The following is a 25,483-nucleotide window of genomic DNA, read 5'->3' as shown; positions in this document are numbered from 1 at the left end:
CTTGGGCATAGAGTCATAGGAACTGAAGAAAAAAGGGGGAGGGTTGCTGCCTGTCCAGGTTTTCCCAGAATCATCCCTTTTTGAGGTAGTGGTCCTGGGAAGTCTGTAAGGGTGCTCAGTGCACACTGCCAACTGTTCAGTTTTATGGGCTCATGATTATCCTGGATGTCCAGTTTTGTGTACCTCAGAGGTGGCAACCCTAAACAGGGGACCTATACCAAAACAGATATTGCTAGGAAGCTGTCAGTTGGATCATAGGTTACCTTATGCTGGTGCCCCGAGTAACCTAACAGACACTGAGTATTGGAATGTTAGCATTGTCATCTTTGGCCAATAGCATGGATTTAAGATCCATATCAGATCTTGGGCTCACATATTGATTTTTGACACCACAGAAATGGAAAGAGGGATAACAGTACTGTGAGAAATCTCTTTATACAACCCTGCTGCTTATTCAAATGGATGTTAAAGATCTTATGGCACTTCTTGAAAAAAAGCAGGAGATATTCCTTGTCTCCAAGAAAGCACTTCATCACTAAATCAAGCAAGACCTACATGTCCAAGGATGCCCAGTAAGTATTGTTGAGGGCCTAAACGCTCAGTCATTTCCCCTATACAGTCTCCGCAATACTACTGTCTTCCCCTACCTCCAGGTATTACATCCAGCAAAAGGGGAAAAAAAAAAAAAAAAGAAGCAGCAGCAGAAACTATACAATTCAGGCTTTAAATAAATGCAGAATATATTCCCTAGTCCTGAACTATTTTAATAATTGTTTTAAATTTAGCTAATTACAATGTGTTAGATTTATCAAGTATCTATATTTTATCTATAAAATACTCTGCAGCCAGAGACACAGCTAGTATTTCCTATAAAAGAATGAGATTAGCCAACTCTTTCCCTCCAATTACTTTTTTACCTATCACTTGGACAACACTGTACAGAGTTTGAAGTTGCTGACTATTGATGCACCTCTTGTACAACATGCATTTGCTTGGACTTCAAACTTTGGTTAAGATCTTCCAAAATATTCATTTTATGCAAGCCACTATTTATGCTGATGTCTTTGAAATGTGAGCCATTATATTCAAAATCTCGAGACTGAATGTGGATAACTTACATATATTGTCATTTACAGCCCATAATTTCAGAAGTGCAGCAGGTTAATATAAATTTACAATAGAATGATGGCTTTTCAAAACATTTCATTTGCTTGCAAAACCTTCACAGCACCACCACTATAACATATTTAGGCTGGAGCCCAGTGGTACTTCACTCTGGTCTGTGAGTCACTGAAATTGACAAATTAAGTTGCATAACAGGAAAACTAACAAGAAAATCCTTCCCAGCTGTGTGACTAAAAAGACTTCAAGAGGAATTAGGTATTGAGCAGGAGCCAAGGCACTCTTGTTCCACTTCAGCCGCCATCTGTGCCTTGAGACACAAAAAGAGTTGACTAGCTGGCTCTTCTGAAGCCTCTTATTGACTCTCATTGTTTATCAGGGAATCATTAACAGAAGCCTGATGCAAAGCTGGCTCCTTGGGTCTATTAAGATAATCTAGATCTATGATCAAGTAATAGGTACACCTTGAAAAAGTGTTGCATTTTATTAGAAGGCCAGTATAATCCTGTGGATTAACCGCAGACCTAGTAGAAAGAACCTTTCAGGTTCTAGTACTGGCTCTCTGACTGTCATTTAACCTGTGCATCAGCCACCCTATTTGTAAAATGATCTTCATTGGGGTATTGGCAAGTTTAATAGTTCACTACTTGGAAGATGAAAAGTGCCATTTATTACTGATGTATCATACAGTTAAACCTATATAGGTGCTGCTTGAGAAGACATTTCTACTACTACAGTTAATTAGCAAAAAGAAAAGGAGTACTTGTGGCACCTTAGAGACTAACAAATTTATTAGAGCATAAGCTTTCGTGAGCTACAGCTCACTTCATCGGATGCATTTGGTGGAAAAAAGAGAGGGGAGATTGATATACACACACAGAGATCATACACACTGTAAGGAGAGTGATCACTTAAAATAAGCCATCACCAGCAGCAGGTGGGGGGAAAAAGGAGGAAAACATTTCATGGTGACAAGCAAGGTAGGCTATTTCCAGCAGTTAACAAGAATATCTGAGGAACAATGGGGGGTGGGGTGGGGGCGAGAAATACCATGGGGAAATAGTTTTACTTTGTGTAATGACTCATCCATTCCCAGTCTCTATTCAAGCCTAAGTTAATTGTATCCAGTTTGCAAATTAATTCCAATTCAGCAGTCTCTCCTTGGAGTCTGTTTTTGAAGCTATTTTGTTGAAGGATAGCCACTCTTAGGTCTGTGATCGAGTGACCAGAGAGATTGAAGTGTTCTCCAACTGGTTTTTGAATGTTATAATTCTTGACGTCTGATTTGTGTCCATTCATTCTTTTACGTAGAGACTGTCCAGTTTGACCAATGTACATGGCAGAGGGGCATTGCTGGCACATGATGGCATATATCATATTGGTAGATGCGCAGGTGAACGAGCCTCTGATAGTGTGGCTGATGTGATTAGGCCCTATGATGGTGTCCCCTGAATAGATATGTGGACAGAGTTGGCAACGGGCTTTGTTGTAAGGATAGGTTCCTGGGTTGGTGGTTCTGTTGTGTGGTTGCTGGTGAGTATTTGCTTCAGATTGGGGGGCTGTCTATAAGCAAGGATTGGCCTGTCTCCCAAGATCTGTGAGAGTGATGGGTTGTCCTTCAGGATAGGTTGTAGATCCTTGATGATGCGTTGGAGAGGTTTTAGTTGGGGGCTGAAGGTGATGGCTAGTGGCGTTCTGTTATTTTCTTTGTTGGGCCTGTCCTGTAGTAGGTGACTTCTGGGTACTCTTCTGGCTCTGTCAATCTGTTTCTTCACTTCAGCAGGTGGGTATTGTAGTTGTAGGAATGCATGATAGAGATCTTGTAGGTGTTTGTCTCTGTCTGAGGGGTTGGAGCAAATGCGGTTATATCGTAGAGCTTGGCTGTAGACAATGGATCGTGTGGTATGATCTGGATGAAAGCTAGAGGCATGTAGGTAGGAATAGTGGTCAGTAGGTTTCCGATATAGGGTGGTGTTTATGTGACCATCGCTTATTAGCACCGTAGTGTCCAAGAAGTGGATTTCTTGTGTGGACTGGTCCAGGCTGAGGTTGATGGTGGGATGGAAATTGTTGAAATCATGGTGGAATTCCTCAAGAGCTTCTTTTCCATGGGTCCAGATGATGAAGATGTCATCAATGTAGCGCAAGTAGAGTAGGGGCATTAGGAGACGAGAACTGAGGAAGCGTTGTTCTAAGTCAGCCATAAAAATGTTGGCATACAGTGGGGCCATGCGGGTACCCATCGCAGTGCTGCTGATTTGAAGGTATACATTGGCACCGAATGTGAAAGAGTTATGGGTGAGGAGAAAGTCACAAAGTTCAGCCACCAGGTTAGCCGTGACATTATCAGGGATACTGTTCCTGACGGCTTGTAGTCCATCTGTGTGTGGAATGTTGGTGTAGAGGGCTTCTACATCCATAGTGGCTAAGATGGTGTTTTTAGGAAAATCATCAATGGACTGTAGTTTCCTCAGGAAGTCAGTGGTGTCTCGAAGATAGCTGGGAATGCTGGTAGCATAGGGCCTGAGGAGGGAGTCTACATAGCCAGACAATCCTGCTGTCAGGGTGCCAATGCCTGAGATGATGAGGCGTCCAGGATTTCCAGGTTTATGGATCTTGGGTAGCAGATAGAATACCCCAGCTCGGGGTTCTAGGGGTGTGTCTGTGCGGATTTGTTCTTGTGCTTTTTCAGGGAGTTTCTTGAGCAAATGCTGTAGTTTCTTTTGGTAACTCTCAGTGGGATCAGAGGGTAATGGCTTGTAGAAAGTGGTGTTGGAGAGCTGCCTAGTAGCCTCTTGTTCATACTCCGACCTATTCATGATGACGACAGCACCTCCTTCGTCAGCCTTTTTGATTATGATGTCAGAGTTGTTTCTGAGGCCGTGGATGGCATTGTGTTCTGCATGGCTGAGGTTATGGGGCAAGCGATGCTGCTTTTCCACAATTTCAGCTCGTGCACGTCGGCGGAAGCACTCTATGTAGAAGTCCAGGCTGCTGTTTCGACCTTCAGGAGGAGTCCACCCAGAATCCTTCTTTCAGTAGTGTTGGTAGGAAGGTCTCTGTGGGTTAATATGTTGGTCAGAGGTGTGTTGGAAATATTCCTTGAGTCTGAGACGTCGAAAATAGGATTCTAGGTCACCATAGAACTGTATCATGTTCGTGGGGGTGGAGGGGCAGAAGGAGAGGCCCCGAGATAGGACAGATTCTTCTGCTGGGCTAAGAGTATAGTTGGATAGATTAACAATATTGCTGGGTGGGTTACGGGAACCATTGTTGTGGCCCCTTGTGGCATGTAGTAGTTTAGATAGCTTAGTATCCTTTTTCTTTTGTAGACAAGCAAAGTGTGTGTTGTAAATGGCTTGTCTAGTTTTTGTAAAGTCCAGCCACGAGGAAGTTTGTGTGGAAGGTTGGTTCTTTATGAGAGTATCCAGTTTGAGAGCTCATTCTTAAACTAGAGACTGGGAATGGATGAGTCATTACACAAAGTAAAACTATTTCCCCATGTTATTTCTTGCCCCCACCCCACCCCACCCCCCACTGTTCCTCAGATATTCTTGTTAACTGCTGGAATTAGCCTACCTTGCTTGTCACCATGAAAGGTTTTCCTCCTTTCCCCCCCCGCTGCTGGTGATGGCTTATCTTAAGTGATCACTCTCCTTACAGCGTGTATGATAAACCCGTTGTTTCATGTTCTCTGTGTGTGTATATATCAATCAATCTCCCCTCTGTTTTTTCCACCAAATGCATCCGATGAAGTGAGCTGTAGCTCACGAAAGCTTATGCTCAAATAAATTTGTTAGTCTCTAAAGGTGCCACAAGTACTCCTTTTCTTTTTGCAAATACAGACGAACACGGCTGCTACTCTGAAACCTACAGTTAATTGGATCATCAAAAGTCTCTGATTTTTAGAAGGCTCTTCCTATCATGATACTGTCATATCATCTGACGTGCTCTGGCATAGATAAATAATTCGTCTCATCTTGGGATTTTGCTGATTGGAAATTGCATTAGACAGTGTATAGTTTTCTATCGAATGAAAATCCAAATTCCTTTAAACCAAGTATCATATTCCCTACCATAACCATCATATGTCCACCAATATCTAAAAAGACTAACAACAATGGGTAATTATTTTTCCTTCTTGAAAGCTTCTGCCTCACCAAGGCGATAAACGTGGATTGGTTGGATGATTTATTATGACTGAGTACGAGTTTAACAGCACACTATTCTACTGCCAACAGATACATCAGAAGGGGAAACACTGAATTTTTATTTGCAAGTTAATCTTCCGCAAGATTAATAAGTTTTTCTTGAAGCCTTAGCTCAGGGAATCAGGTGAGTCCCCGATAATCTCATTTTACAGTACAAAAAGTTGAGCTCTCATGGTTGCTGAGAAACAAAAAACCACTAACCAAGAAAAAAAAATAATCAAAATGTGAGCCCTGAAGGATCAAAACAGACGGCAAATAAAGGGAACCTTGAGATCTATGTGTTTGTTTTAAATCTCATGATTTTTAAGCCAATTACATTTTGGGGCTTGACTCATGATTTTTGATCACTTGGAGCAGGGGTCTGAGAGTCAGTACAACTGGTCCTAGACCTGCTTCTTTCCTTGGCTCAGTCTGTGACTGTGGCAAGTTGTTTGCAAACACAGAGTCGGATTTTCTGTTTCTATGAGTTTTGCTTCTCCAGATGGTCCAAGAGACCGCCTAGCTAAACATAGCCAGAGCCCATTGCACTCTGGTCACTCATTCTTTTCCATACTGACTTATGCATGAAGCCCATGGCATAGCAGCTACGTACACACATATTGGGGAATCATCTAAGCCAGTGTTTCCCAAACTTGGGACGTTGCTTGTTCAGGGAAAGCCCCTGGCTGGCCCAGCCAGTTAGTTTCCCTGCTGCGTCCGCAGGTTCAGCCAATTGTGGCTACCACTGGCCGCAGATCGCCGCTGCAGGCCAATGGGGGCTGAGGGAAGCAGTGTGAGCCAAAGGACATACCATCCACCACTTCCCACAGCCCCCATTGGCCTGGAGCAGCAAACCACCGTCAGTGGGAGCCACGATCAGCCGAACCTGTGGCAAACAAATTGGCCTGGCCCACCAGGGGCTTTCCCTGAACAAGCGGCGTCACAAGTTTGGGAAAACACTGCTCTAAACCATGCAAATCCCCAGAGGAAAGAAACACTGAGGAATACTGTCTCCTTTGCACGGCAGATTTTTTCAAAATTGCCCCATATTTTCCAAAGTGGCCATTGTATGGGGTATTTTTGGCCACAGGGTGTGGGCCCCCAAAGCTTTATGAGAGAGGAGCATAAAGTCCGTAGCATAAGAAATAGTAAAGCAAATAATACCACCTAGCTCTTATATAGTGCTTTTCAAGAGTAGATCTCAGTGTACTTTACAAAGGATCTCCATTTTACAGATGGGGAACTGAGGCATGGGGTAGTGCCATGACTTGCCCAAGGTCATCCAGAAGGCTACTTGCAGAACTGGGAACAGAATCCAAATTTCCCAAGTCTAAGTCCCCTGCTCTATCCACTATGCCACATGCAGTCACAATGCTATTGTGATTTGAAAGGACAGAGAAATGTAATCCAATCCTGAAAAAAATCCCTTTACTAATTAAGAGAACCAGATGTAACAGTATATCCTTCCATAAAAAGAAAAATGAGGTTCTCATTACCCTAGATTGTCTTTTCAGTCATGCACTGAATTACAGAGAGGAGTTTGTCCCTAATATTTTACTCTCACATGCAGGAAGCCAGGAGCATAATTGTAGTTTCTTTCAGGAAACTTGAAAATCCAAACACACATTGTTCTCTAGCCCTGTATAGTCCATAAATTCAAGTCTTTTCTTCTTTTTACATAGCAACAAACTATGAAATTAACTAGAAATGGAAAATGTTACATTCCTATAACACTTTGTATATCTAATGATTCAATCAATTTAATAAACTAGGATTGCATAACATTTGAGATCACCCTATTCATTGAAGGTAGAGTACACTCTCATTGCAGGGGTTTTTGGTTTGTGGATTTTTGGGGGAGGCAGGTGCAAACGTCATTTTATTCTATCACAAAATTTCCAATGAAACCAGCATCTACCTCTGCAACTGTCATTTCCGTAACGTGCAAGACAGGTTTAGTTATTTAGCATGACATGCCTTCTTTTCCAGATTGTTGCTTAATAGGATTATCTGGAAGTCAACTTTATGTATGATATTTTCAATTCACACCACATACCCAATATCTCTATTTTTAAAATATCTATGTTCATTTGTCTTCCCAAGTACAATAATGTTAATTCACTCTGATAATAAAGCAGTGAAGGTCCCACTCCTACAAGTTGCTAAGCACCTCCTGCGGATGCAAGAAGCAGCCAATAGTCAGCTGCATCAGCTGAGCAGAGGAACTTGCCCCCGTGCCCATCGGTGACCAGAGGAGGGGTCGGGGGATATTTACACCTAGGGCTGTGCTGAGACTGATTTCTTATCTGGATAAAGTGAGCAGAACCCACACACTGTCTTAATTCAAGACACCCGTATGAACAATAGTTAGTTTTATATCCCATTAGCTGTACAAGCCATTTCAAGATTTGTGAAGCAACAGCGTTAAGATAAAATGATTTAAAGAAATCCTTACCAGTGATGATACTGGCATCTCATGATCTGAATCAAAATGAACACTAAGTTTCCATTTCACCATTCATGCTATTACTCTTTGCATTCATTCAACAGCAACAGTGAATCAAACTGGTTAATTTCACTTTCATTCACTGTCATTTTTCTCAAAAAGAAAAGCAAGTACTTGTGGCACCTTAGAGACTAACAAATTTATTAGAGCATAAGCTTTCGTGGGCTACAGCTCACTTCATCGGATGCATTTTTCTGATTCTCTTTTCCAAACACAATACTGTTTGTTTTCAGCACCGAATGGATGTTTATATTTTAAAGAAGTGAAATATTTGAAATGTTTGTAAAATCTGAAATGTTTGTAAAATCATGAAAACAGTTCTGTTCTTAAGTTTTAACTTTTAAAATGTTGGGCCTAGAACTATTTGGCTGGCTGTCTTCATAATATTTAATATCTGAAAGTAAATAATCTTAAAGAACCTGTCTTGTTATTTTGGTAATCATCTGATTTATCTATGCAAAGCATGACCTACCTTCAGCAGCTATTACATATTATTTAGCAAAATAATAATCCTAGATCTCAATTCCACTAATGGATGATATCGTCTCAGAACAGAGTATAGTGTCCTTAACATTTATTAGGACAACACAAACACTTTCTTCCAAAACATAAAATGGAATGTTTACTCAAAAATAAGCTATTCCCCATCCCCACATATAGAAAAGTAGAAATGCTGCTACAGCTTTTACTTGCTTGAGATCAGAACCTGTTCCATTTGGTGTGCAAATCTACTATGCCTTCTCTTTATCAATCTAAGAGCTTAGGTGCCTTCGTCACTGTAAATATCTAAGCGGTGCTCAGATATTAAAGACAAAGATTTTTTTTCCTTCCTGACCTGTCAAATAAAAAAAGCACACACATTTATCAATTTATTTAATGGTTTGTTTGTTCATGTTTGTGAGCCAGAGTCTCTACTGCTTTTCACCTGGTGTAGTTATTTTCCCTCATGCAAAGTGAACGTAAAAGTGTTGCTGTCATATGGTGGCTGTCACTTGAGCGCCATCTTGTGGGATTAGATCGCCATGTGGCACTCTGCCTCTGTTTTGCCTCTCTTCACTGGGCACCAAAAATCCACCTCACTCTCCCTTTCTATTAGAGGCCAATAGAAGTGCTTGCATTCTCCACCATATGTGATGCAGCAGGGCTTCTCGTCATCTTAACAAGCACTCACTGCCGTGCCCAATCACCTTTAAAGTAAGTCGTTGTCCAAACAAAACATAAAAGAAAAAAAAAAAAGAACAAACAGTTCCTCAGCTCACACTTTGTCCTTGGGTTTTGTAGTCTTCCATCCCAGAGCCCTCTGGTGAGACTGTTTCTTCCAGGTTCCCAGTCCCAGCCAGCCTCCCTTCTCAGCCAGCTCTCATCCCATCAGCTCTGTTCCCCCTTCTGGAACCCTAGCCCCAGTGTTACTTCCTCATGCATCTAGCCCCTTGTTCTAGGGACCCACCACCAGAGTTAGCTTCACTCCTCTGTGGTACCTCTTCCCAGGTACATCCTGCTCCAATCACTCTTTTTCCTGCGATCTGAGAGGCCTTTATAGCCCCACGTGTAGCACTCTCCCCCTTAATTGGTTCAATTGGGCCCCACCTGCAGGGAAGTTGGGCTTAATCCAATCACAGGAACCAACTATCCTCTGACAGTTGCCAGAATCAGAATTTTACCCCTTCCCCCACTCCCCTTTTGCACAGGTGTAAATGGCTGCATCACAATGTGCAAGGCAATAGAGAATCAGGCCCTCTGTGTGTGAGAGAGAACAAATTAATGAGCAGAAGTTAATTTGGAAAAAGAGTTCTGCAGATGAGGTCTGTAGTAATTTTTAGCTATTGCAGGATTGAGAACAAAAGTCAGGTGTAAACAAAATAGCTTTTAAATATGACTTCTCCTTCCCTCAGGAGTTTCTGTAACATTAATCACCATAGCATTTTGATGGTAGTGCTTAGTGTACCGGACATGATACCACCTCTAGGCCTCACCCATGATACTTAGTGCTGTCAGACCAGCATCTTATACCAAATCAAAATTCACTAAAGATTTGTTGAGATTCTTCTTCAGAGATTACCTGTATTTTCATATAACTAGCTAGATGATTAGTACATAAAGTACAGTATATGCAAGATACTTTGAGTTATAGAGTGCTCAGAATGTTATAGGTCACTCAGAAACAGATGGTGAAACTCCCCCAGCTTCACCAAGCGTTTGCTTTTGATTTGTGGAAGAATTGTGTTCAAAGAGACTATACATGCACACTGACATATTTCATGTTCCACAGTAACCACGTCTTCAATCCTGTGCTAAAGAGATCTTCAGTCGCCTTCTGCAATCAAAATATTACCAATGATATCAAATATAAGGGGAAATGACTATTACAAAACAGAAAAAAAATGTATACAGCTGTTTATCCATCACTTATTCTTTTCTCACTGTGTGCTACCTAGAAGAAAGTCACTAAGGGCTAAAACTTGTTCCTAGCCCCTAGCCTGAATATTCTGCACACTAATATCAAGGGTCTGATGCAACAGAACCTATACTCTAGTCTACCGCCACTAGTATAGCCTTAAGAAAGTAGCAGTCATGTAAGTATAGCAATCTTTTTACAGTGCAACTAAATTATGAATATGCTTAATCATAGCTCTCTTGGCTCCTCCTATAAACCTTCTCCTGCAATGGGATGCAAGGATCCCCGCCAGAGCTATACTCCATCATACATAGGTTTGGCATGAAAAAAGAAGGTTTTTGAATGTATTGGAAGGGCAGGAAACGTGGAGTGGCCCACTCCACATTTCCTGCCCTTCCAATACATTCAGAACCTTCCTTTTTCATGTGAAGAAGAAAGTGGGTTTTGTTCCCAGTGGCATTTGGGCTATTTGGTCATTTCTCTTTAGGGCCACATTAAAAAGAGTCTTTAGTCATTCTTACTCACACAGTTGTCCTATGGGAAAAGTTTGCAAGTCAACTGAAAATACAATAAAACCAAAACAACAAGGGTTGTGGGAGTTACTAGGGTTAAACCAGGATGAATTTGGCACAATTGCTCTTTTTCACCTTTTATTTACACCAATCTAGACCAGGACTCCTTTACTGAAGTCAGTGGAGTTTTCCTATTCTGGGAGATCCAGTTGGATCTATGGAACTTATGGATCTCTTATAGGTAGCCATGTTATGTTTTTGGTGTATAAGAGTAATCCTGAAACATACAATTCTAACCTGGTGTGGGGAATGTATTGAATGTAATAAGCATTTTAAAAGCTCTGCATGTTCAAATTTTTTTAAGTTTACAAATGTTTCTTCGTTTCTGCAAAGAAGTGACTACAATTACATGTTATATTATGCACCCAGAGAAGGCTGGCACATAATATTACATTTCATGTATTTTTAAAGATATCTTATTTTGTTAAGAATAAGTTTGTGAACAACAAACTAACAGAGTGTCTACTTACCCTGTGTCTTTTTTGCAATGTAAAGGTAGCTGGAAGCAGTTGCTGCATATGTTTGGAAGCTAAGTTTGAACACTTACTTTGAACCCATGGCCTTCTGGGAAAACATGGCTTAGTAACCGAGTAGCTATGTTACAAGCATGTTGTTTGTCCGAATGAAGTGTTTGTCCAATTGTCTGAATGAAAATATATTTCAGGATTATTTTATTATAGAATTTGTTTTTATTAAAGCACAGCGATGAGTTACTTGGTCTTCTCACATACATGGGTTATTTAGGAAAAAAAAATGTTGGAAGGTAAGATTTCAATTATTTTGGTTGACGCATCACAAGGGTGAGATGAGCATCCTCTGAAGCCTTCTTTTAATAATTCCAGTGGAAAAAATATGGGAAGTATATGTTTAGTAACCAGTCACATTCATATTTGAGAAAGACTTAGTGTAATGTGTATTCAGCAAAGGGGAAGTTGGAAGTCGGGGAAAGGAAAATGAAGTACAAAGACCACCACATGAACAGCAAAATAAGAATGAGGGCATAGAACTTTGTTATTGATTGTAAATTAATTTTCTCAAAGAAAGAGGAAACTGAAACCTTATAAAATACATTATGGAATCATCCATTTACAGGAATCCTTCTTTGGAAAAAATCTACCTGCTTCTGTGACTGCTTGAATTTTGATGGACCCTAAATTGTGCTCTGTTATACAATATCTGGAGCTCCCTCCCCTTTCCCTCTCCCACTTTACCAGAATATAGAGTTTCAGATAAATACAAGTGCAATTAAAATTCCTATCTTTTATGAGATTATCACCATGGGATTATACAAAAATTGCAGTACATGTACCACTGGTGAGATGAATTGGTGGAACATCAAAGCTTATCTATCAACAATTTTTTAAGATGGTGGCACATGAATCAACAGAGTTTGCGAACCGCTGCTCTAGAGCAAGGGTACATATCAAGTATGCTTAATTTAGTCTTCAAATATGCAGGCTTGCACTCGGGTAACCCATGTTGTATAGCCAACCGTGGTAGAAACTTTGTCTAGAGGTAATCAGGGCAGTGCTAATAAGGGAAGAGCCACAACCAGGTGACTTGTTCAGACTTTTGATGACACTTGACAATATGACCTTCCTTAGCAGGACAGCCAGCAGAGGATGGCAGGGCACAACTGGTGTGAAAGTGGGTGTGAATTAAATCCAATATATTTCCAAATTGAGGGAATTATGCTGTGTACACATGATTTACAAAGAAGAGGAAGTCATAAGAAGTGCAGAAAACTGAGGATTTGGGGCAGATTTGTTTTTGCCAAGAAGACTTTGTGTGAGCATTATAAATTGTTCTGATCTGCCAGCTTTTTCATTTAGAACTAGCAATCAGTAAGTGATTTGACATAGATTTAGGGCAAATAGAAATGGATAAAAAGCAATATTTAAAAGGAGGACAATACATAGGTAGGTTGCCCCAACAGATTATTAGGCAACTCAAAACTGACACTATTGGTCATGAACCGCATTACACTAGGATATTTTTCACAGAAAGTAGTTGCCATTAAGAAGTCAGCATTTTCCAGCAGTAACCTTACAATAATATGAATGCCTCATTCTGTTTAGGAGAGTAGATCACTAAGGCAATCTTCTCATCATGACCATTGGGCAGCAAAACCTTTAGGGTAGGGAACATCTCTTACTAGGATTCATGAAATGCTGCATATACTTGTGGAGCTAAATAATTAATTAGTAAATAAATATTAATCAATCTACTAAAAGACTCTGAGGCCCATATATAGAGATAAATGGCAATAGATGAACTGATTTCAACATCCACTGGATTAGGGTCTCTAGTTTTTTTAATAAAATAAAAAAAGTAATATTCAGGTGATCAGTAAAAGAAATATATTTAAGAACACTGGATTGAGTTAAAGACAGGCAGAAAAATAGATAGGCAATAGACTTGATACATCATTCTTTGCAGCCACTGAACTCCCATTGAATTTGTTGGAAGGTGTGAGTATGTAAAGAACATACAACAGGTCCTATTCATAATACTTAACATTTATATAGTGCTTTATATCTTCAGTGCACTAGGCAAACAATTGCAATAGCAGTGTTCAAAAATACAAAGTATTCCTAATGTAAATTACATGAGAGCAAAAAAAAGTTACCTGCTTTTTATATTAACACTGACAATCGTGGGGAACAAACTTACATGGTGGTGATGAAAACAGCGAGAATGAAAAGATAAAAACCCAAGTTTTTATCATATCTGACAGACAGGCAGTTAGAACAGTCTGCTATATGCATTTATTAAATTGCTCTGCATTACTTTAGGAATTTGCCCCTCGGGTCCTCCCTGGTGACAAGTCATCCACACACTCACATTCCATCTGGGATTCTACCATTTCAAATAATGGACAAACTGAATATCTTTGTCCATTGCCAACATATCACATTACAATAGTTCTCTGCTTTGTTATACCACACTTTAAAAATACAAACAAACAAAAACCTCACTGCATTTCAGCTCCTATTTTTGCCTGTATCCTAATAGTTTTCAAAAGGAAATTAAAAATCACTAGTTGCACATTTTAAATCGGAAACATTCCTTCATTACACAACTTCCTGCTAACCGCAACAGAAATTTAGTGTGAGCAGCAAACTCAAACAACACTATTCCCCTTAGACTAAAATTTCTACAGTATTGAGTGACATTTACAAAATGACCCAAACAGTACCAACTTTTCCTACTGTTGTTTTGAATTTATATATACACAAAAACAATATAAGCCTTCAACATGCCATATTTAAAGTAACTCATTCAGATTTTTTAATTACTAATAAAGATAGATGGTTTAACACACTTGTGCTGTGCAAATTTATATTTTAAACTCTTATGTGGTTATGTTAAATAAGCATATTGTATACATACAACAAGACTAGGTATGTTTAATATGATAAAGATAAAAATAACCCAGTGGTGGTGAAATGGAAAGTAAAAGGAAGATAGTTAAGCACAATTTAATCACATACTCAAATACTCTTCTTTTTCATATCTAAGTACTTCTGCTATCTATCTTATTCTGCTTCCCACCCCCAACTCCCTGTGTGGGACCTACACACAAACTATCCCACAGAAAGATATAAAAATTAAAACAGTAAAACCACAAGACTATTAAACTCCCTTACCCTCTGGGCTCGCTGGGCTGCTCTTGCTGCTCAGTGCTACAGACACATGTGTAAACAGAATTTCCTGCATCCTTTTCTGATCTGCACAGTACTGGGGTCTTGGCCAACAGGATTATTTCCAGCATTAAGGCCACTCCACACTAACTTGACAGAGATCCCCATTGGCCAATACCACAACTTTTGAATGCAAATCAATCCTCCCCCCCCCAAATATAAATAAATAAATACTTGGCTTATTCTCTTTAACTAAACCCTTTTCTCAGTATTTCTTCCTCCCTTTCTGAACTGCATATTATGGCCTGATCCTGCCAAGATGTATGCATGTGCTTATCTTTATGTACTATTGACTTCAATGGGACTGTTCAGGATTGGGTTCTATGAATGAAACCCTGCCACTTCTGTGGGTGGGGTTTTAAACATTTCTGGGTGCTACTGTAACATACATAATAGGGATGGCTGCAGAACACCATTAACAAAAGTCCTGTGATACCTTAAATTATTACAGATGTGAGAAACTAAATCTATTGTGAAGCTCAAAAAGTGTGAGCAAACTAACAAAAATAAAAATACAGACCCTGAAAGAAAAGGGTCATTTCTTTAGCATGGAATATCTTTTACACCAGACAAAGAACAAATAGCTGGTGCACTAAAGAAAAATGTTTCTTCAGTGGAATATAAAAGAAAGCAGTTTTGTAATATTGGGGTTACACATGTAGGACAAGATTGTAACGCTTCAGCTACTGCCATTAATAGAAATGTGCAGAGGTGCTGCATGCCACCATTGTGAGACCTCCTAGAATCATTGGGACAGATATCCTCTACTGATGTCACTGAAATCAGTGGAGCTCTGACAAATTACACCATCTAAAGATCTGGCCCACTGAGTCTACTTCAGTCATTATGCCTCTATACAATAGTGCAACCCAGAGCAATCCCCAATATGTCTTTTGGAAAGATGCTTCCTGTTGATACGCAACAATAGCAACTCTTCCCCAAAAAGTTCCCCCTTCACTCTCCCCACCCGTTTTGGGCACATTGATGTCAATAGGAGAGTTACATCCAGAACAGAACACAGCCAAGATTTCAGACTTGTGATTTTTGGGTAATCCGATAGAAACACCTCAAAGGAACTTGGTCTTCAGAAGGCAGCCGCTTGGCACTTTCTGAATATTAGTTCCCATCAAGGAGTCTCAAGTTCGGCACCCCAGAGAATTAAGGAACCCCAAAAGTCACTAGTAACTTTTGAAAACCTTTGCCTGGAGAAACACTACCAGTTTTTATGCATAGAAAACTCTGGCAAATCACATGATTTTAGTGGTGTGTCCATCTCCCCCCTTCCCTGACCCAGAGGTTGCCATAGAGTTCAAATCTTAATATTTAAGGAAATCAATCTCTTTTTTAAGAGCACATAAATCATGTCACATTAGGTTACTTTATACACTATACTGCATCCCTTGGAGAATATTCAGAGTTCTGGTTTACAGTAAAGAAAAGCTAAGCTAACCACACATACCTCTGTCAGATGAAAACACACCTGGAGACAGGATTTTCTTAATTGTGCTGCTACTTCTTACACCCTTTCAGCTGCCTCCAGTCACCACAAACACCCATCACCCCTCCCGCCCCAGCCTTCATTGTGTACACTGCCAATTTCCACTATTTAACATTAATTCGTTTGTAAAAATCTGAAGGTATATATAGCGCATAAGCACACCGCATGGTATTTCTTTGCTGCTGTTTTAACTCATCATCCATTCCACCACTCTTGCTATCCCCCACCCACAGCACACACACACCTCTTATCCAGAAAAAAAAGAAAAAGAAAGAAAGACTTTCCTTCCACACCTTGTTTACCAAGAGCCTGATCTCACAGCCCTTACTCAGGCAGAATTCCGATTGATTTCTACAGAAATTCAATAGATTACCTTTATTCGAGAAAAAGATAAATGATGACTTGATCACCAGTTATAAATACCTACATGAGGAGAAGATTACTGATATTTGGGGGCTCTTTAATCTCACAAACAAAGACATATCAAGATCTCATGGCTGGAAGTAGAAGCTGGACAAATTCAGACTAGAAATAAGGTGCAAATTTTCAAGTAAGAACAACAAACCACTGGAATAATTTACCTGGGAATATGGTGGATTCTCTGTCACTTGAAGTCTTTAAATCATAGAAATAACAAAAATACCTAGCTCTTATTATTGTGTTTTTCATAAGTAGATCTCAAAGTGGCTCATTATCCCTATTTATAGATGGGGAAACTGAGGCACAGAAGTGACTTGAGTTTCCCCAAGCAGGCCAGTGCCAGAGCTGGGAATAAAACCCAGGCCACCTGATTCCCAGTCCAGTGCTCGATCTCTAGGTCACATTGCCTCACAATTCTTGATACAAATCAAGATTGGTCACGGTACTAAGAGATATGCTTTCACTCAACCAGAAGTTATGGACTTAATGCAGGATTCACTGGGTGAAAGTCCACAGCTTCATCATGCTGGCACACAGATTAGATGATTGTGATCATCCCTTCTGGCCCTAAAAATATACTTTTGAAGTACTGACTGATTAACTTTGATGGGAGTCCTGCCTAAGGGTTGAATCCTGTAAATTTATGCATGAGAATAGTTCAAGTGAATTCAGTGATCAGTAACTAAGTAAGGTTTTTAAGATTAAATTTTAGGATTGTGAACTCTTCAAGGTAAGCCACTAATACTAGTTGTCTAAGATGCCCAGTATAACCATGTTGTTGCATTAATAAATAATTGTAACCCTTCTGCCAAGCAAAGCCAGCAGCCACAAGGGCCAGGTTCAGTATCTAGAGGTTCCTTTTCAACAATCAACACAAAACCGGCTCGAGCCCACACCCAGTGACTAGGGACAATTATACACCACTCCCTGGGCACATTTAAGAGGCAATAATTCCTCTCTCACAAGCAGAGAGTCTGAGTGTAGCAAAAACTTTTAATAAAAGGAGGGAATTAACTCAGCATTAATTTGGGGAAACACTGCAACTAGGGCTCATAAACACAAACCATAAGCAAAAGACCCACCCAAAGTAAGTTGGGCAGTGTCCTTTTCCCCTCAGGGTGTTAAGTCCAGCAACCCAAAAATCCCTTTAACATGCCCATCCTTCTCTGTACCCTACTCACAGTTGCTATCCTTTGGCCAGTGCAGCCCCAGAGTTCAGAGGTTCATCCGCAGAGCTTACCTCCCACTGTGTGTGGAAGGCAGGGGTGGGAAGGGAGCAGTAAGGAGGTACTTTACACACTGCACTGCTCAGGCACTCACTCGTCAGCCCAACAGCTGATTGCCATACCTCTGCAGGGCTCTGCTCTAGCCCTCTCCACCAGCCACCCTGCTAGCCAATAGCAATGATTCTCCACCAGCTGCCTGCTCACCAAGATGTCTTCAGAGCCCCACTCACACACTTAACACAGCTCTCAGTGATTTCAGCTGTTAGTGGGGGAGTCTCTTGAATAGAGACACCTAAAGTAGATCTAATGCTTAGACCTAGGTATCAATAATTTTAACTCTGCAGCATGTAACAAGACTCTCAATTGAGTCTAAAAGAGCCCTTTTAATATACCATAGAGAAGACAGGTCAAATAATGTCTAAGACCTTTAAACAAAACACCAACACCCACCCTCAACTCATTGGGCTTTGGAACCCATGTCCCCTGCCTAGCGAGTGCTGTTGTGTTGAGGGTGAATCCCTCCATTGGGGTATGCCAGGTTCAGTTCTGCTGCCCTCAGTTCATACAACAAGGATAGCAACCCTTTATTACTCTTGCCCCAATAACCAGGAGTCTGGGGATCCAACACCAGCCACAAGTGATCATTTGTTCAAGCAGTCCCATCATGCTGAGCACCTAGGCAGAGTGTCCATGCAAACAAGATCAGCTTCTGAAGTCTTTTTCCACAGCTCACCACTAGAGAGCTTATCCAGACTCTGCTTAAAAATAATGAAAAGATGTGACCAGCGTGTTGCCTTTAGAATTTTTATAAGCAGTCAGGAGAATAATAAGGGCAGCTGTTTTTGTTTGTACTTAACAATATACATTCAGGTGCCCCATATTTAAACTGATTTGGGCACTTTTATTTGGTCTGAAGTTTACAACTGATTGTGACAATTGTGAAACATTTGACAACACCTAACACATGAAGTCCACTTTGATATAAATGGTTAATTTGTCTTTCCAGAAAATCCAGGTACTTGGTGCTTTTGTAGTAAGTCAAATAATTATACATTCACCAAAAGAACCCTTCTGCCAAGGTTAAGAATTCTTTTTTTAAAATTAATTCATACAAAGAATGTTTGATTAGAAGTGGTATGTGTAACATTGATTGTTTGGACCACATGGTTTGACTGATAATCATGGTGGTAGCAGTAAACTGGACCATTGCTCCCCAGGCTAATGTGATATGGACTCCCTTTCATTCTAGTACATTTGATTCTTGGATGTATGTCAAATTATTCCTCCCCATAACCCTCAGCGCAAATCATGCTAGCCAATCCATAGAGGAATATTAACATGATGTGAAAAACAAAACTCTGAAGTCCTCAGTTCTGAGAACCAGTCCCAGGGAGTTACAAAGGAAAAGAGTTGATCCACCCAAGGATTATTAAAACCAGTGAAAAGAATTATTTAATGTGTCTTGGAGGAGCAAGCTAGGTCACATCTTTCTCAAAACAACAGAAGTCAACATCCACTGTACTGATGTAATTTCTGTATCAGTCTCAAGTATTTAATTAAATTACATTTTAGCTCATTCCATTCAAAAGAAATCAAAGCCATACAGTTCAAGCACAGGGCATAATAAACCAGAGTATACATTTTACTAGCTAAATTAGAAACACATATAGCATGGCTCTAAGCCCCAACATTGTAACCTTTTGGAAAATCCTTATAAAATAGTTTCCCAAGATAAGAATAAATTTTTTTTCAGCCAAAATAACTACTATAATTCCTTTTCATGATGATTCTTGGGTACTGCGGCCTGTTTGCAATCTCACAGTGGTTTTATAGTGATAATTCCTTTCAGCAGATTTAACAGCAGTTTAATTCACATCAGAATTCAAATCAATACCTTTCAATATCTATTTGACAGAAGGATTCCGAATCAATGCTTATAAGCAATTGAAAAGCTTCCTACTGGATAGCAATGTAATTTTTTTTTTCTAGGATCCTTGTTTTCTATGAAAAAGAGTCAAATTATCCATAAAAGAAACATTTTATTGTCGTTAAAAAAATCTGAATTTTTTTTACCCTAAGTCATTTATAATACTCACTTCTTTCAGCAATTTCAAAAGGAAACATTTGCTAATATTACAGTCCCATTGGATCTAGACAAAGGTCCTCTGAGTTAATAGTCCTAGCTTCTGGTGTATCTCCCAGGTATTCAAAGATAACATTATGGGATATTCATGAGGCCCCTTCCAAACTCCCCTTGGGATAGGGGATGATCCAGGCCAGAGTATTAATCCAAATCAGATCTCCCCTGGTTAGGTCAAGGATGTTCAGATCCAGGAATTTGTTTTGACTCATTGTGGTTGTCCCCCTGCACAATGTTAAAATTTGGACTTGAGCTTCCTCAAGATTAAAGACTGCTAACTTTCAGCAGCACCAAAGGGCTATTACAACAGGGCAAAAGAATTCCCCACACACACACCATCTCAAGCACACTCCCTGCAGAAGATGGAGAAGGAATCATTTTGATGGCACTATGACATCTCTGATGCCCCTAGTAAGAAAGAGACATCCTGTCTCTGGCTAGGCTGCACTCCAGTCACCTTTGTACAAGTAAAAAGGGGCAGAGCTGTGCAACACATTCTCGGATCTGCAGGATTTTGTACACACTTTGAATGCATTTTACTACAAAGTGCAAGAAGAATCAGACCCAGTACATAGATTAGGCAGTTTGAACCAACAGAAGATAAAATGGTTCTTTGTATTCCATATTTCAATGTTGCACAGATTAAGAACCAGCAAGATCGTGATGGTGACAAAAAGCCATTATCATTTCAATAGAAGAATAAAAAACAGGGTTTTTTTGGTTGGGCGGCACACTTCTCTCTCATTTGTTAACAAAAACAATAATAGTGTAGCCTATCTACTGTAGTTCCTAAACTCAACAGGGTGAACAAGAATGGAGAGACTGAAGCCTCCTCTCTGATTTGCCTAACTTTGTGTGGCTTTGCACTCAGTTTAAACCCTAATATTATTTTAACATTGTTTCTTTTATATAACATGGCTTATTTCAGCCAAAAAATAAAAAAGAAACAACCAAACAAAAACGAAACAAAAACAAATTGCCTATGATTTATTCCTAAAGGGACTCTAATATCCCTAACAAGTTCTCGGGGATTAAAAGTTGAAAGCAGGCTATGAGTTATGTGAATACATATGGCAGGATTTACATACATAAATAATGGTGTTTATTGATGTAACTCTTCCTCTCTTACTTGGGTTTAAATGCAGTTTTAAATAAAATTTATGCCTGACAGTTATTAATTTTAATTTAATTGAGGTACTCAAAACATACCTCAAATATCTTGAGTTAATGTGAAACAATTCTTAGGCCATTGCAGTCAAAACAATGCACTATAGAGAACAGTCTCAATCTCCATGGAAGACAACAACCCTTGATACTCTCCTAAACACTCTGGGTTTGATAATTTACTGCCTGTGTTCTTCTGTAGCCATTTACACCTGTGTAATCAGCACACACAGATGTAAGGCAAGAAAAAAGGCAGTAGAGACTCAAACCCTTTATGAGGAAAATCTGGCATCCTACATTTGTGCTCTCTTAGGGTATGTCTACACTGCAATGTAAGCCCAGGGTTAGGGGCACTTGAGTCAGCTGTCATGTGTTAGGGAACCAAAGGATTGAGCATCTACATTTTATTGTAACTCTATGCTAAGGCTTTTTTAGCCCATGCTAGAACCTAGGGCTCTGGTGTCTATACTGCAGTCCGCCGACCTGAATCAAAGTAGTCATATCCAGAGTCCCTAATGCACCCACCCTGAATTGTGTCCACTTTAGCCCTAGGATCGTGATGCACGTGGGAAAACTTTATTGCCCCATCCTAGACATTACCAGGAAGTAGCTCGATTTGCAAAAGGCTTGATTGGTTCGCTCTTCATTGCAACCCATGAGGATCTCTGACAATGTGCTTGCAGATTGATGCTCAGAAGAAAATGGGTTAATGCTGTCCTGAGCTGCTGCTATTTGCAAAGGTGGGGTGGCTTCCATTTTCAATAGAGTGGATTGCAGATTGTTAGGATAGAAAGGACTAAGAAAGTTGTCCCATGGAATTGTAGCTGACTCTTGGGACCTGAATACGGTTGCCAACTTTCTAATTTCACAAAACCGAGCTCCCTTCCCTCCATCGTTCACTCTCCCCCACCCTCACTCACTTTCACTGGGCTGGGGCAGGGAGTTGGAGTTCTGGAGGGGGTGAGGGCTCTAGCTGGGGGCCACAGGGACATATTGCTGCTTCCGGGAGCTGTGTGGTGCAAGGGCAGGCAGGGAGCCTGCCTTAGCCCCACTGCACCGACCAGATTCTTTAACAGCCCGATCAGCGGTGCTGACTGGAATCTCCAGGGTCCCTTTTTTGACTGGGTGTTCCAGTCAAAAAACAGATGTTTGGCACTACACTGCAAAGCAATAGGGCTCAGACCTGGGGCCTGTCTTAACTCAAGTTCAGACCCTCCAGCTCTGCTGGGTCCAGGGACTCTGGGTTAGTATAATGGCAGTGTAGATGCAAGGGAGGCTCAAGAATGGGCTTACATTGCAGTGTGGATATACCCTTAAGGGCCCCTGTTTATACTGCCAGTATTGTTAAAGTGGGCCTAGTATAAATGCGAATCAGGTCCTGACTACTGGGTATAATACTTACTATCATTAATAGTTATATTTACTCATCCAAAAAGGGACTTTGATGGTAGTAAGCTCTCTGCTATGTACTAGGGAGTTTTAGGACATTAAGACAAAACAGTTTGCTTTAGAAAAGACAGTAGAATTTTACCCTTTTAATTAAATCTCTTTATTGCCTATACAAGAAGCAGTGCTGACATATATATACACACCATATTTTTATAATGACAGGAAATAAATAAAGCTGGTCCCAAGCTGCAATTTCATATAATGTTATTTGAACAGCACGATAGATGTGCATGATCCTTCACAGACAAGTAAAACATTTTCAGTTAATTAGGGCTCCATCCTGTAGTCCCTTACAAAAGTGAGTAGTCCTCACTCACCCCATAGAAACACATGTAAGTGTAATACATGAAAATCATCATGGGAGGTGAATAAAGAGCACATGCAGTGGGATGATGCATCAGCACTTTCCATGGAGAAGAGACCATAGGAAAAAAAAATTATCACCAAATTAATTTGAATTTACAGCAATGCAAGTCTGGTGACTGCAATGAAATCTGAATTCAGCACAATTTTACTGTTTTAAAAATAAAAACAAAAGAAGTGTTCTAAATTCTTGAAATGGAATTGATATTTTATTGCTTGCTGTAAAGAATCAGTTGAAGCTAAGAATAATTGGTCAAGACCCAGAAAGTGATTTCATTTTAACTTTTAGTTTAAATCTTTTCAATGTTTAAATGCGAGAGGTAGTCCACAGCTGTTGATAATTTCTATTTCAAAAGTTATAATACTGTGGTGGTAAGTGAAATACTAGTATCTACTGGAAATGAATCAGCAAGAACTGGAGGTTAATTTGATATGCATTACTGTATTCAAGAAGTTCAAATCATGTGTGGTAAACCATCTGAAGTAATTTTAAATTTAAAAAACTTTTCTAAAAAATCAAATTTTCCTGCTGATTTTTTATTCTTACTGGGATTTTTCATTCTTCTCCATAACTTGGAGCTTTACAATCTTTTTCATGGTTAATGATTAAAAAAAATAAAAGAAGCAGCTGAGTATTGAGGCTTGAAAATGTTTTTTTATTCAAATATCCTGCAAATATAGTGACACAGAACATGCACAAGTATTATAACACAATAGCATGTAAACTCAAAGTCCTGTTATAGGCATCCATTGTACAGATGACAGCTGGGGGCAGACCCTCAGCTAGTGTCAATTGTTATAGCTCCATTGAAGTTAATAGACTTCTACAAACTCCTGCTGAAGTCAGTGGGAGTCTGAGTGCATAGGAATCCAAGACTGGGTCTTAAATATTAAATTCTTACTGGCAATTTCTACAAATTATCTTCAATGACTTGGGCAAATTCTTCTTGAAATTTATTTTTCAAGAATAATGAAATTTTGATTTCAAGGGTTAATGCTCTCTCCATTGAAAATTAATGGATGCATCTCTTTAAATTCGATGATGCATATTATATGTTATTCATATATTTTTCAATACTACTATATAGTCCAATAGTTCTTATTCAGGCAAACCTACAACTGATTTCCCATGTTATTACTGACCTTACATATAAACCATGCAGTTTATAACATAGGTGCCAATTTTGCAAATATTTATACACGAGTAATTTTATGCATGCACTCAGTTGGACTATTCCCATAAATAAAGCAGTACATGGTTGCAGAATTAGGATCATAGTGTGCATATGGAAGTAAATCAGTCAAATTTTCCATGAGAAGCCAACTCTGTTATTTGAACTGTCCCTGGTTTTCCTCCCAGGTGTTTCCTGGTCAGTTGATTGCCTGTACATCAGATAGAATTTGCCCATCTGGTTGGAAAGAAATTACTGTCTCCTGAAAATTCCGTAAGTGAAATTCAGATATATTCTAACAATTTTAAAACAAGAATTAGAAGAAAATTGAAGAAATCAAACAGATCTATCCCTCCTCACTGACATTTGTATCAATTATCACATAGAACCCACCACAATTTGGTTCTAAGCATATATTGTTTGATGTGAAGTGGTGATGGGGTAGTCCCTTAAAAAACAATACCAACAAAACAAATTTCCCCTTGTAACAGATAGTTGTTTCCATAGCTTCCTCATGCCCCAAGATCTCAGGGGTCCAATAAATTCTACTGTTCAGAATTCAGAATGCATGGAGAAAAAGAAGGAAAGGAGGAATCATTTCTGAAATACATACCAGCCAGAGCTATTTTCAAGGTATACTTTAAAGATCCTTCCCAATATGTAAACCACAGAAAGATTATATTTTACAATCACAAATATACATAGCAATCACTGCATGGAGAAACGCATTTGGGACAAATTCTGTACTTGCAAGTTAAAAGCACCCACACAAAATTAGGAATATCTGGCTTCCTGATTTTATAATAGATAAAGATAGAGTAATTTAGTTTCACATTGTAATCTCTTTACCAATTCCATTCTTGTGCTCTTTTATGAAGTGCAGTTTAGTTTTTGATTTTCTTTTTACACTTTCAGCAGGCTGAGATGTGGCCAGTGCACCACACTAGGGGGAGATACCAGGGGACTTGTACCCATTACCAAAGCCCTTTGTAGGATACAGCTTACTTCTGCATGGTCAGGCAGCTCTGCAGGCCAGTGCCTTGGGGTGTGTGAGAGGGAATCATGGAACTTTGCACAGATCAAAAAGACTGAAATTGAACATTTTGACTTTATCAAAACACTTAAAAATTCTTTTTAAATTTTCTTTGAAATTGACTTGTTTCCATGAAATGTTTTGCTTTCAAGGAATTAGCATTGTCCAATGAAAAAATGTTCTGTGGGAAATTTTCCAACCAGCTCCAAATCCAACCTTTCCTGGTTCAACCCACAGATAGACCTCTTGCTGTAGTGATAAATGACCAACCCTGCTTCTATTTGGAGGTTGATTCCAGGCCCCAAATCACCACCCTCTCTCACTTCTTTTCCCTTATCATCCACCTCCTTTCAGTGGTTTACTGCCTTATAGCTTCAGATTCAGGTTTTTTGTCCTCAACTTCAAATGCTACATTATCTCCCATAACTCTGGGCCCCTTACATTGTACACACACAAACCTCTGTCTGACTTCTCTGTTCATCTCCTTCTCCAACACTCTTCTTAAAACTTTCATTTGTACAGCCTTGTG

General features: G+C 39.7%; 1 protein-coding gene across 1 annotated transcript in view; it reads right to left on the bottom strand.

Annotated features, from left to right (window-relative positions):
* Positions 1-18,065, bottom strand: part of CCDC102B (coiled-coil domain containing 102B) — a 371,099-nt gene extending 353,034 nt beyond the window's left edge. Inside the window, exon 1 of the mRNA XM_038388290.2 lies at positions 17,589-18,065. The gene's annotated coding sequence lies outside the window, so the exon portion shown is untranslated. The remainder of the gene's footprint in view (positions 1-17,588) is intronic.
* Between the last annotated feature and the right edge of the window lie 7,418 nt (positions 18,066-25,483).

Source organism: Dermochelys coriacea, chromosome 2 (assembly GCF_009764565.3).
Source record: "Dermochelys coriacea isolate rDerCor1 chromosome 2, rDerCor1.pri.v4, whole genome shotgun sequence".
Lineage (NCBI taxonomy): Eukaryota > Metazoa > Chordata > Testudines > Dermochelyidae > Dermochelys > Dermochelys coriacea.
The sequence above is the reverse complement of the archived record's forward strand: the minus strand, read 5'-3'. Positions and strand labels throughout refer to the sequence as shown.